The sequence below is a fragment of the Xiphophorus hellerii genome, chromosome 10 (assembly GCF_003331165.1).
Source record: "Xiphophorus hellerii strain 12219 chromosome 10, Xiphophorus_hellerii-4.1, whole genome shotgun sequence".
NCBI classification, from domain to species: domain Eukaryota; kingdom Metazoa; phylum Chordata; class Actinopteri; order Cyprinodontiformes; family Poeciliidae; genus Xiphophorus; species Xiphophorus hellerii.
The window spans coordinates 25,680,608-25,692,651 of NC_045681.1; the positions used below are offsets into that span (position 1 = coordinate 25,680,608).

General features: G+C 39.4%; 1 long non-coding RNA gene across 1 annotated transcript; it reads right to left on the minus strand.

The window, feature by feature from the left end:
• Positions 1-7,427: 7,427 nt before the first annotated feature.
• On the minus strand, positions 7,428-7,682 carry LOC116726913 (uncharacterized). The gene is made up of 2 exons (XR_004340720.1): positions 7,640-7,682; positions 7,428-7,527 (listed from the first exon to the last, which is right to left on the minus strand). It is a non-coding gene; the product is annotated as an uncharacterized LOC116726913 (long non-coding RNA).
• Positions 7,683-12,044: the final 4,362 nt, after the last annotated feature.

A 12,044-nucleotide genomic window follows, 5' to 3' on the forward strand; every position in this document is an offset into this window, starting at 1 on the left:
TACGGAAGAAAAATAAAGAATAAAGAAACACTTTCTCCGACAATAGCAATAGGTTCCTGCCATTGCTTTGCATGGCAGGCCCCAATGACTAATTGTTTCTGGATGCTCTTTGCAGAACTTACAGTTGGGGTCTATTGTTTTAATATATTTCATCATGTATTTATTAGTAGGATAAATTCGATATAACAGTTTAAATGAGACATCTTTCATTTTGTTGTTTATGAAAAGTTTCTGATGATTTTTCCATAGTGAATCAGGGACAAAATTCTTCCAATGGAAAACAGATGAAGGTACAGAAATATATCTTGTTGAAACAGGGCAAAAATAGTTCTGTTATTCTTACAAGTAGAAGAAAAACACGCTTTACCAACAGTGGTGTCAGTTATATTTAACAAGGCCTTATATTCATCAATAACATTATTTCTAAAGAGTTCACATATTTCATTAGTTACAGCATCAAACACAATATCATACTCTTTAGAAGTTACAGCGAGGTTTGAACTCGCTGTAACTGAGCAAACATCCATTTTTGTTAAATAGCTGACTCACCAGAAGTATTTTATTGTCGAACTATTTTTGTGAAGAAGTATTGATTATTCCAGATGAATAATTTATGGGGAAAAAAATATATGTTTGTATATAAGTGCCCATGAAAGAAGTGCTTGTTTGTGAAATGCAAAAAGTTTTACTGGTATTTTCTCTACATACAGAGGAAGAGGAAATTAAGAACCCCTACACTGGAGAAAATGTAATTTGGGAAAGTATTCCAGATGGAGGATGGATTTTTTAGGTACGACTTTAACCTATTTATTTTGAATGTATTATTTAGAGTTGTGAAATCTAGAAAATTCAACCCTCCTTTTCATAAGAATTCATTACCACTGATTTTCTTAAGTAATGATTTTTCCATAAGAAATTGAATAACATTTAGTCAATAGATTTTATAGTTTGGTTGTCTAAATGCAAGGAGAGTGCAGACTAAGTAAGCCGTGATATTCCCTCCGCTTTATCAATCAATCAATCAAATTTTATTTGTATAGCACATTTCAGCAGCAAGGCATTTCAAAGTGCTTTACATCATTACAAACGCAGAAACACAATGCAATATAGAATCAATCATTAAGTCAAGTTCCATCAATAAATTTGTAATTGATTACATTTCAAATACAATTCTAAACAGGTGGGTTTTTAGTTGAGATTTAAAAGACGTCAGTGTTTCAGCTGTTTTACAGTTTTCTGGAAGTTTGTTCCAAATTTGTGGTGCATAGATGCTGAAAGCTGCTTCTCCTCGTTTGGTTCTGGTTCTGGGGATGCAGAGCAGACCAGAAGACCTGAGAGGTCTGGAAGGTTCATACAACAACAGCAGATCTTTAATGTATTGTGGTGCTAAGCCGTTCAGTGATTTGTAAACAGTATTTTAAAGTCTATTCTTTGAGCTACAGGGAGCCAGTGTAGGGACTTTAAAACTGGTGTTATGTGCTCTATCTTCCTGGTTTTAGTGAGAACGCGAGCAGCAGCATTCTGGATCAGCTGCAGCTGTTTGATTGATTTGTTGGACAGACCTGTGAAGACGCTGTTGCAATAATCAATACGACTGAAGATAAACACATGGATGAGTTTCTCTAGATTTTGATAACAAAATTAGATAACAATACCCCTCCCCTAAGGATTAGATCTCTTTGAAGCCATAAATTAAGGAGTTTTTTGGTTTTATCAACTAAGGGAGCAAAATTTGATGAACACCTTTCCAAATTATTCCTAGAGATAATTATGCCTAAATAAGTAACACTTTCTTTGACAGGAATATTACAAACAGAATCTAAATCACAATCTTTAACCGGTAGAAGTTCACATTTGTTTATGTTCAAGTGAAGTCCTGAAACATCAGTGTAGTGTCTGTGCTGTAGTAGTCACCAGAGGCGTAATCATGTAATTTCCTTATCACTAGATGGCAGTAGGTACATAGCATTGTACGTTAAAACAAGAGAATAGACCTTTATCACGATAACCGGAAGCTGCATCTGAAAGGGCTGCGGCACTTCCTGTTTTGGTGACTGTAATTCAAGTACTCTGAAAAACGTCTCTCCTCCTCCCTTTCATCAGCCTTACTTAATTTGCCAGCACTTTCTTTCGCTGATGCGGATTAAATCGCAGCGGCGAATTCGCCCACCAACAAATGTGTGAAAGGAAACAAGTTCTTTCACGAAGAATATATCCACAGCTATCAAGGTAAGAAAAGACGTAGCTTAGCGAGCTAACCGCTAGCTACAAGATATGAACTACACAAACATCGTAATGAAGCCTAACCTAGATTGCTAAATTACGTGGAATATTGGAGACGGATGTAGTTTAAACTTTTCAATTATATTTTGACATTCTGAAATGTATTTGCCAGTACAGTTTGTGAAAAATATCATGCTAGAACTTAGTTATGAGATACTAGATGACGCTTGATGTTGAAACTATGCTTTACTTCTGCATGCCTGTAGTGTCAGATATTGTCGAGGGACAGGTAGTTGTCAGAGCTACTGTAGATGCTTCAGATCCATGAAGAAAAATGAGGAACCACACAAGCTGCAGGTTTGAGACAGTCAGAAAGCCGGTTGACTCTTGTTCGTCAGTTCAAGTTCCTGTTCATATTTGACAGCTGAAGAACTTTAACATACGACTTCTGGACTCAGAGCTTATGGACCTTACCAGAGGGGCCGCTTTTCATTGGCTGATGCCCATTCTAGTGGTCACGTGCGTGGCCCTTTCACAAACAAATACAGCATAATGGCAGTACTGATACAGCGTCTACACCTTGAAGCCTGTCTGCTACACAGTCTTACGTCAGCTAAACAGATCAATATGCAATGTGTACTGTATCTGACATACACTAAAGATTTTATTTTAGCAGAAAAGGCTTTGGACTAAACTGTTACTCGTGTTAGCCACTCTAGCACCAAGTACAGCTAGTCAATCAACCATCGCTGTGTTCAGGGAAGCGCTGATTAATAATCGAGAAATAAATATCAAGCCTGGAAACTTGATATCCATATGGTAACGGACTGAATGTTATGTTTTTAACGTAATCTTTGCTCGTCTTGCGGGGCCCAGGCGGTTGCCACGGTAACAGGTGTGCTTAAACTACAAAGAGAGAGTAAAAAGGTACGAGTGGTTTTGAGTTGACCTGTTCGGGTTATTTTACCTTTGCTGTGGCGCATTACAGCCGCTGTTGTTTCTAAAGGTTGGAATAATTACCTCGTTCGTTTGTGAGTATACGTCATTAACAACAAATGTAACATAGTTAAAATGGTTCAGGTTAAATTCTGCTAAAATGCATTGTCTGCTGGTAAAACTGTGTATTGCATTCACCCTAGAAAGAGCGGGGTCTTATGGGTAATCCTCAGAGCCATGAGGATCACCGACGAGGTAACGTGTCTCTGCTCTGTGATAAAGAAATATTTATAGTTTTTGTTTTTGCATATTATTGAAATATGTTTAATCCAGGTTACGCTAGTTCTGCTATTATATTGTTTTAGAAATGTTTATGTGAAAAAGCAGGGTAACAAGAGGGTGTCACAGCGCCACCTTGGGAATTGCGCCCAAGGAAATAGGTAAGGTATGTAACCAATGAGAACGAGACTTCATTCCACCACAAAATTCATTTTGTTGTTCCATTTTAAAAAAACCAGTAAAATTCAAAGAACCACAATAGGAAGGGAAGTGCACAGTACTGGGGCCTACCAGCAGGGTGAGGGCAGTCCAAATGTGGGAACTGGTTCCTAAAACAGATTAATAAGTCAAAATAAATCACCCCAAGCACTTATGAACAGACACTCGATCGTGAAGAAATCCCAACACCGGTCACTCGCACAGCACACAGGTCCAGTTCCTCTGGAAGCCCCCCCCCCGCCTTCAGCTCTCAGCCTGGAGACAAAAGGGAGGGTTAAACAAAGCAAATACAAAAAAGAAAGAAAGACACTACAATTTAGACATGGGGTGCTAAAATGAGGTTACCCCTAACCTCCGATGTATCCAGTCATTAAAATCAATGTTTTAATCAAGTAATCTAAAAAACCACAGCCGTTAAATGCAGCAAAGCCGGAGGCCACACAGAACAATAGGATAATGCAAAAATTTGTTTTTGCAAATTTTTGCAAAAACCCTGGCTGCTTTGGCAACAGGGCTTCCAGCGAGCTGCAGCCGCTATGTCAGAGCTGGATGACTCCACCTCAACCAGAGAGTCCTTCCGGCCCAACAGCAGGAGGATCCGCTTGCCAGTACGTTCCGTTTTACGTTGCCAAGATGAACTGGGGAGGGTAAATTACACCCGCATCCCAATATCAACAAGAGACTTCAGGCAGCTTCTAAATTTAAACAATTTGAATTAACCAACTAAAATCACAGTCTTGTACAGAAGGAGAAACATTACTTACTGATTTCAGACTTTTGAGTTGTGACCACTGCAAGGTAACCAAGCAACCTTCCCACTGAAGTGTGACCAAATGCAGGCATGAAGGAACAGGTGAGAGTCTGCCTTTATACTCACACCCACTGAGCTAATTTAGGTGCCAGGTGTCCTCAATCTTGGGGCAGGCTTCATCCTGCTACAATTAGTTCATGAGAAAGTGTGGTGGGAATTTCCCACACGGTAACATTATGGCTCCTCCTTGCAGGAGCCTGTTTTATGCCAGAGACTGACTTTACCTCGATGCCATCCATCCATCCATCCATCTTCTTCCGCTTATCCGAGGTCGGGTCGCGGGGGTAGCAGCTTCAGAAGGGAGGCCCAGACTTCCCTCTCCCCGGCCACTTCTTCTAGCTCTTCCGGGGGAATCCCGAGGCGTTCCCAGGCCAGCCGAGAGACATAGTCCCTCCAGGGTGTCCTGGGTCTTCCCCGGGGCCTCCCCCGGTGGGACGTGCCCGGAACACCTCACCAGGGAGGCGTCCAGGAGGCATCCTGACCAGATGCCCGAGCCACCTCAACTGGCTCCTCTCGATGTGAAGGAGCAGAAGCTCTACTCTGAGTCCCTCCTGGATGACTGAGCTTCTCACCCTATCTCTAAGGGAGAGCCCAGCCACCCTCAATGCCCATTGTGTGAAATGCAGGTATGTTTTACTAAATATCTTGTAGCAGATGGTTAATATAAGGCAGAGTTTTATATTAACAGTTTTATATAAAAATATGGTTCATTTATGTTTTTGCATTGTTCCAAGATGCAAGTTTATATAGACTAAAATATAAAAATGGCATCCAATAAATCAGGGACCTCAAACTCGCGGCCCTCGGGACGATAGTTTGTGGCCCCCGCCTTAATATAAAAGTTTAATGTTAGTGCGGCCCGCGAGTTTGATATAATTGGCACTTTTCAGTGTTGTGTGCAGAGCTGAACGAACTTACCAATCACGGTGGAGTATATTGCTCTCGGGGGCGGGACATCGGCCGGGCCTATTTGCATTTTCTTTTCTTTTTTTTTTAAAGGTTTTATTGGCTCTAGTGGCCTTTATTTGATAGTTAATTGACAGGAAAGTTGGTAATGAGAGAAGGGGGAAGACATGCGGCAAAGGTCGCCAGGCCGGGAATCGAACCTTTGACAGCCGCGACGAGGACTAAGGCCTCCTTGTGTGGGTTGTGCTTAGCCCCTGCGCCACCACAGCACATCCCTATTTGCATTTTCTATTTGTCATTATTTGCATGCTGTACATGCGCAATTTCCGCGGCCGCTCCCGCTTCACGTGCTTCAGCATCCAGTCTAGACCCGGAAGTTGCTGATCAGTGTAACGTAATTAAGGTTAGGCGCTGTAATGCTTGGGTTGTGTTTAAGGGAGGAGAGGAGGCGGCAGATTTGTCAGGACGGTCAAAAACTCACAACCACACTGGTACTGGGAATTCCACAGTGTTGTCCTTTAATAAATACGCTCTTCACCAACCTTACAAAGCCCGGTTGAACGGCTGCTATATTATCGGACATGAAAATTGAGCAGCGTCCAAACAACCCGTAACATTACTAAAAAGTTAGGGAGCTAACATGTCCGTCTAGCACGTTTCTCCCACGCTCTCTACAGAGAAGCCGTGATGCATACTTCTGACATCATTAGCAATACCAGAGTATCTTAAAGAGACACTACACAATTACGGCTGTTACAGCGCCTGACTACAGCCAAATATGGTAATAGGCAATCAGAAAGGTTCGGCTGAGGAGACCGTGTGTGTGAATGCGGCCCAGACTCTACCTCCAGCGGCCCCCGGGTAAATTGAGTTTGAGACCCCTGCAATAAATAGAATGTCAGCATTTTATTTTTTAGAGCATTTTAATTAATTGCTTTACTTTTTTTGAAAAGGACACTCACTGGTTGTTCCTTTAATGTAAACAAAATCTACTATGCAATCACTGTAATTTTCAATTATTTTATTGTGGTTACTGTATTATCTGTAATCCTCAGAGCCATGAAGATCACCGGAGGAGCCTGTTTTATGCCAGAGACTGACTTTACCTCGATGCCCATTGTGTGAAATGCAGATGGAGAATTGAAGAAAACAACTGATGCCAGCTTGAGCTCCTTGTCATTCATTGCTACACTAAGAGAAGCCACCAGATCCACATAGGCCACACAAACATCAAATAGAACAAATATATTTCATAAAATTTTAACAAACAACTGCTTCTACCGTGGTAATTATGTGAAATTAAATTAATTATATCCCAACTTCAGAAGATTTGCCTTTACCTTTACAGAGCTCTTTGGTTCCTCCTATCAGTCTGTAGCTTCTCATATTGAGGTCATCAAACCAAATTTCAGATCTTCCATAACTGACTGACATCTGCTGGCCTCAGATTTGCAACCAGCTTGTGACTGAGAAACCAGTAACCTCCTCCGAGATGATGACATGAACTTGTTAGTTCCTCTGTCCATTGTAGTAGTTGATATATTGTGAAAATCCGGTAGAAATTATGCACTAATCGAGTCATGTTTACATAGAAACAACGCGCTGCAAGGCTTTGTGAAACTTGAGGTCACGTGGGTCGGTTGTGGGCGCAGCTTGGTAAGGTCCATTCTAACATCTTCCTGTTCAGTAGTTACTATTTGTTTTCTGTTTCTGTTGCGGTTGCAACATTAGTCTGTGTTTTTTGTCTGCTGTTGTTGAAACTTACCTTCAAACTAGAATCTATTACTTGTTTAAAGCTAAACATGCTATATGTATTGATGTATATATGTGTTGCTAACCACTTGTCTATTTTAGATATCACTGGGTGTTGGAAAAGAAAAGGCTGAATTATTGGATTATTCCTTGTAATGAAGAGATCTTCATTTCTGGGACTATTTTACTGAAATCACTGTATAGCATTTTTAAAGTACTTTTTGCACTTTATTAACAAGCACTTTATTTAGCACTGCACTTTAAGCATAGATTTGCACATCAATAACAATTTGCACACAAGAAGTTTTAATTGTATTTATTGAGTATTTTTAGAGATTAGCATGTAGCCTTTTGTTCTGGGCTCTGCACAGCTGCTCCTCATTGACGAGTGAGGTGGTTGCCTGTGAAGGGAGGATAATTGTTACTCAGAGCAATGAGCTACTGGTGGGTAAAACTCAGCAAATGTTTGTGCATAATCTGTTAGGTGTGGAGTGCTAATGTAGAGTGACTCACCTGTCTTTTCTGTGTCCTCTCCAGGGTGTTTGGACAAATACTGCCCGGGGGTCCAGACACCATATATAGTCTCCGGGAGAGGCCATTGAAAAGTGTGGGGGGGAATTGTTTATTGGTTTTGTGGTGTTTCATATGGTGTAATGATAAAACATAAAATATTTATAAAAAGTAAATGGAAATGTTTGTATTTAGTAAAAGGTATTTTAATTAAATAAGTGGATATTGATGAATTGAGATTCCCCTGTGAATTAAAGGTGGTTTGGTCCGTCACAGCTGGGACTATTTAAGACTGCAGTTTCACCTGTGAAGTGTTGTTGATTCTGTGTGAAGAATAAACCACTGCTGTTTTCCACCTGACTCTGCCTCAAAGCTTCATCCTCACTGTAAAATCCAACCGCGAAAGGCTACCTTGTTACATTCCTGTAGCTGTGCAGCTGGTAAAGGTTTTTGCAATCATGTAGTTGCACTTTTTTACCAGCCTGCACACTACTCCCAACTCCAGCTGCCAACTGTTCCTCCTGCACAAGTGATCTGCGCCAAAGATGGCACAGACTAAGAACACAGGTAAGAAAAAAAGAGTGGAACACATCCTATGGTTTGTGATATCCTACCATATACTAAATATACCACATACACTAAATTACATATACTGTCATATATATGATCTTAAAATAATAGTGGTATAGTTATGTACACAATTTATTCCTCCTTTGATTGAGTCGTGCAGCCACTTAGGTTCCTTTCCCACTTGTATTTTATAAGTGCCATATAAAATTAGTTGTAATCTCAATATTACTTGTGTCAAATATAATTTCTTTCATAATTTGTTTGGAAAATGTCTTTTTTGTAGGCAGTGAAAAAAAATACAGGCTCAACTGCTGTCAATTAGTTTTATTTGCAAGTTGGGTAAAAATCTAAACGGTACCAAATCAGTCCCATTATGTCCTAACAAATTGCTCAGCCATCCCTTTATTGTTCTTTAGATTGACATATCTTTCTGTGTATTTCTTGTAAGGGGACACATCCTGAACCTGTCAGCGACGTGGTGGTGAGGAAACCCAATACTATGGGAAAAAGATATCTGCACTCCACACTTTACAGAGCTTACACAGGTATAACTTTTGGTTTATTTTTTGTACCTTTGTTTCCTTTGTCAAAACCTATTATTATTATGATTTTGTCACTGATGTTTGTAGGAACACTTCCAGATCCCGACATTCTGGCATTAGGAGAAAAACTACGCCAGCTGCAGTCCCAACCACTTATGGTTCTTGGTCTTTCAAATTTGGAGCTGGTTCCATCCAAATTTGGGCCTGTGCCACAGGGCTCACCAATGTTGATAGGTATTTTTGTGTACCTAAAATACAAAGAAAGAACCACAGACAACGTTTGAGTTTTCAACCAAGCTTTTGCAAAAGGAGAAGACACAGCTAACTGCTCCTCTGAACAGCTCACCATGTGTTCTGAAACTCTGCAGTAGAACTTCCCTTTTATTAACACAAAACAAAAGAAAGGGGGCTGGTGCTGATAAGATTAGGAGCCCCCAGGAACTAACGCAAACAAAAGCAGTTTTACGACTAAGGAATCTCTAAGTAGGGGGGCCCAGAGTATAAACAAACACAGGTTTACGACTAAGGAAACTCTCAGAAGACCATCTTCAAAGAACATGTTTTAAGGGTTAAAAGGAAGTCATCTCTGTCTCACACACATGTTCACACTTAAGCAATAGATGACCCTAGTAACACTACTAATGTAACAATGATAATAAAATTATTCTAACAAATGTCTTATCAGTGCCCACCTGAAAAGTCATCTGGTAGCATCATTCTGCACCACATGGCTCCAGACTTCCCTTCTCTTCCTTTGATGCTGCATAGTCTTTCGAATATGTGTTTTGTATCCACACTCGGTTAACTTATGCATCTTCAGTCTCTGCAAGTGTCACTGGAAATGTCTTGTGAAATAGAGGCCAGAACAAGAGATCATATATAAGAATAAGAATTATTTTCTGTATTCCGGCTAACAGAATGCTTGTGGACAGAATTAGTTTGTAAAAAACTAAAGTTTTCTACAACCTCTTTAAATTTAAGACCACATTGTTGTGCCACTGTTCAGGTGTACTTTTGAAGTGGACATGTTAAGTGCAATATGAAATATAAAATATGATTTAAAAAAATACATTTTTGTGTTTATTTGATTCCTATTCAAGACACTTTGATAAGAATGACTATATATTTAATATAGGAGGGTACACATTTTTGGTTGGTGGTGTGCCTCGTGATTTTTTCAATGGAAACAATGTACTTTGGCTCAAAAAAGGTTGAAAAACACTGGTCTAAAGAGAGAGGTCAAAAAACTGTGTGGCTAAACTCCAACTGTCCAACTAACTCCCCCTAGCCACACCCTAAAATTCATCAAGTGCAGGAGAATTTGTAGAAGCCTCCACAGGAGCTGATCCCCGCTGTGTTTCCCAACACATGCGGTGTGTTTAACAAGCTTCCACCAACTTCACTAAACTCCAACTTGACTCGGACCAGACAGGTAACAGGTGCAATACTCACTGCAGGTTTGCCAGATGCATTCCAGGCAGCGCTGCATGGAGTCCTGACAGCCAAACAGTTTGAGACAGCCGTCAGAGACACCATGAGCTGTGGAGGGTGCACCTGCAGCAGAGCCTCCTTCATCGGAGCATGCGTTGGAGCCCAGGTGTGAAATAATTAGAAATAAATGCTGTAGATGTATAACATTGTGTGCAAGGAATCCATATGGGGACCAACTTTTAATATTAATGAAATAAATTAGCTTTTTGATTTACTCATTTGCGATGTGGACATTTACAGTTATTTAAATCAAGTTCTGAATAACTTTTTTTATTGAGCAAATCTGAATGTGTTTTATTTTGCCAGTAATTTTGATGTCCTTCTGGTTTGATACACCAGTTAGTACTGCACTTTGCTTTTACTTTTTATGTGTATTTTGTCTGTTACAAGTAACTTTTACACACAACAAAGAAGATTGTTTTAAGTTAATAATTCCTTAGCATTGATTTTAAAAAAGTATTAGTTCGACTGGCAGATTATTTCACTTATGGGAAAAATATCTTGTTAAAAGTATGATTCGTCAGTGGAACTAGTAGTTTTTTAAAATTAATATTAAGGAATTATTTACTTTAAAAAGCTCATATCTTGCTGAAAAGTTACTTGTAAGTTAGTTTTGTCTTACTTCATGTACTAAAAAACTAGACCAAAAATACTTGGTCAGAGTTTGTGTTTTCACAGTGCATTTATTACATGTTAACAGATCAAGAAAAAAAAGCAATTGACTGAGTTTTATTTTGGAATATCAGAATGCCTCACTTTTCAAATATTTATAATGAAAAATTGTTCAAAAAATTCTTTCTGCTTAAACTTTACAATTATGTTCATTAAAATTCAAACAAAATACCCTGAAGTTTGTGTTTATAAGGCAACAAAAAGAAAAAAACCCGTTTAAAATCAGTGTAAAAGCTGTGGTGAGTCTGTATCACAGATTTCAAAAGAAAATAAAAACGGAAAGCCGCGGATAATATAGGAAATAGCGCCCCCTTGACTTCCGGAGTGCAATGGTCCCATTTCCAAATAAGGTATGAGACTGACAGTGGTCCGTCCCCGCCCCTTTCTGTTTGCAGCGAGGTCCTTCTCGTATACTTCAAGTATTATTTAACTTTATTTTGGAACCACTAATTTTGTGCTGAATGTATTTTAAGTGTAATTAAATTGTAGAAAATCACAATTTGAAGTGTACTAAGTGTAGTATTATGGGCATTTTTTGGAACAACTAAAGGTGTAAGCATTGAACAGGGAGAGAAAACATGGCAGTCGTGAACGGCTATCTTTTATGAAGAACTCCACATAGACCCGTTATGCAGCTTGCAGAACTCAGCTTTATTACTCTGTGTGACTACTAACTACTGGATGTACAGCGCATGCTCATCAGTCTGCCCCTCGGGCTACGGAAGCCTCACTGTGACATATAACTATATCTCCACCTTGTACTTGCCTTTCAGCAGCAAAACACGCATGCTTAACCTTACACGGGTACTTTGCAGAAATACTTAACAAGTTAGAAAATAGCATATCTGAACACTAGGACATTGGGGTAGACTGCCCTCAGTCCTCAGCAACGTAGGGATTATTCTGCCCTAAACAGTTGCTGTTCCTATCAATCCTACAAAACAACTTAAAAGTTTTATTTACTTTTAGTAGACTGCTGGTAACTCCAACATCTATAGCATGTGAATCTTTACTCTTAGAGTTCCAGTGCACCTTCAAATTCCAATTTACATTTTCTCTCCCCCCCTTTTTTTACCATATTAAATTACCCTTATATATGAATAAAACAAAATTGTAATATGCAATAATGTTTT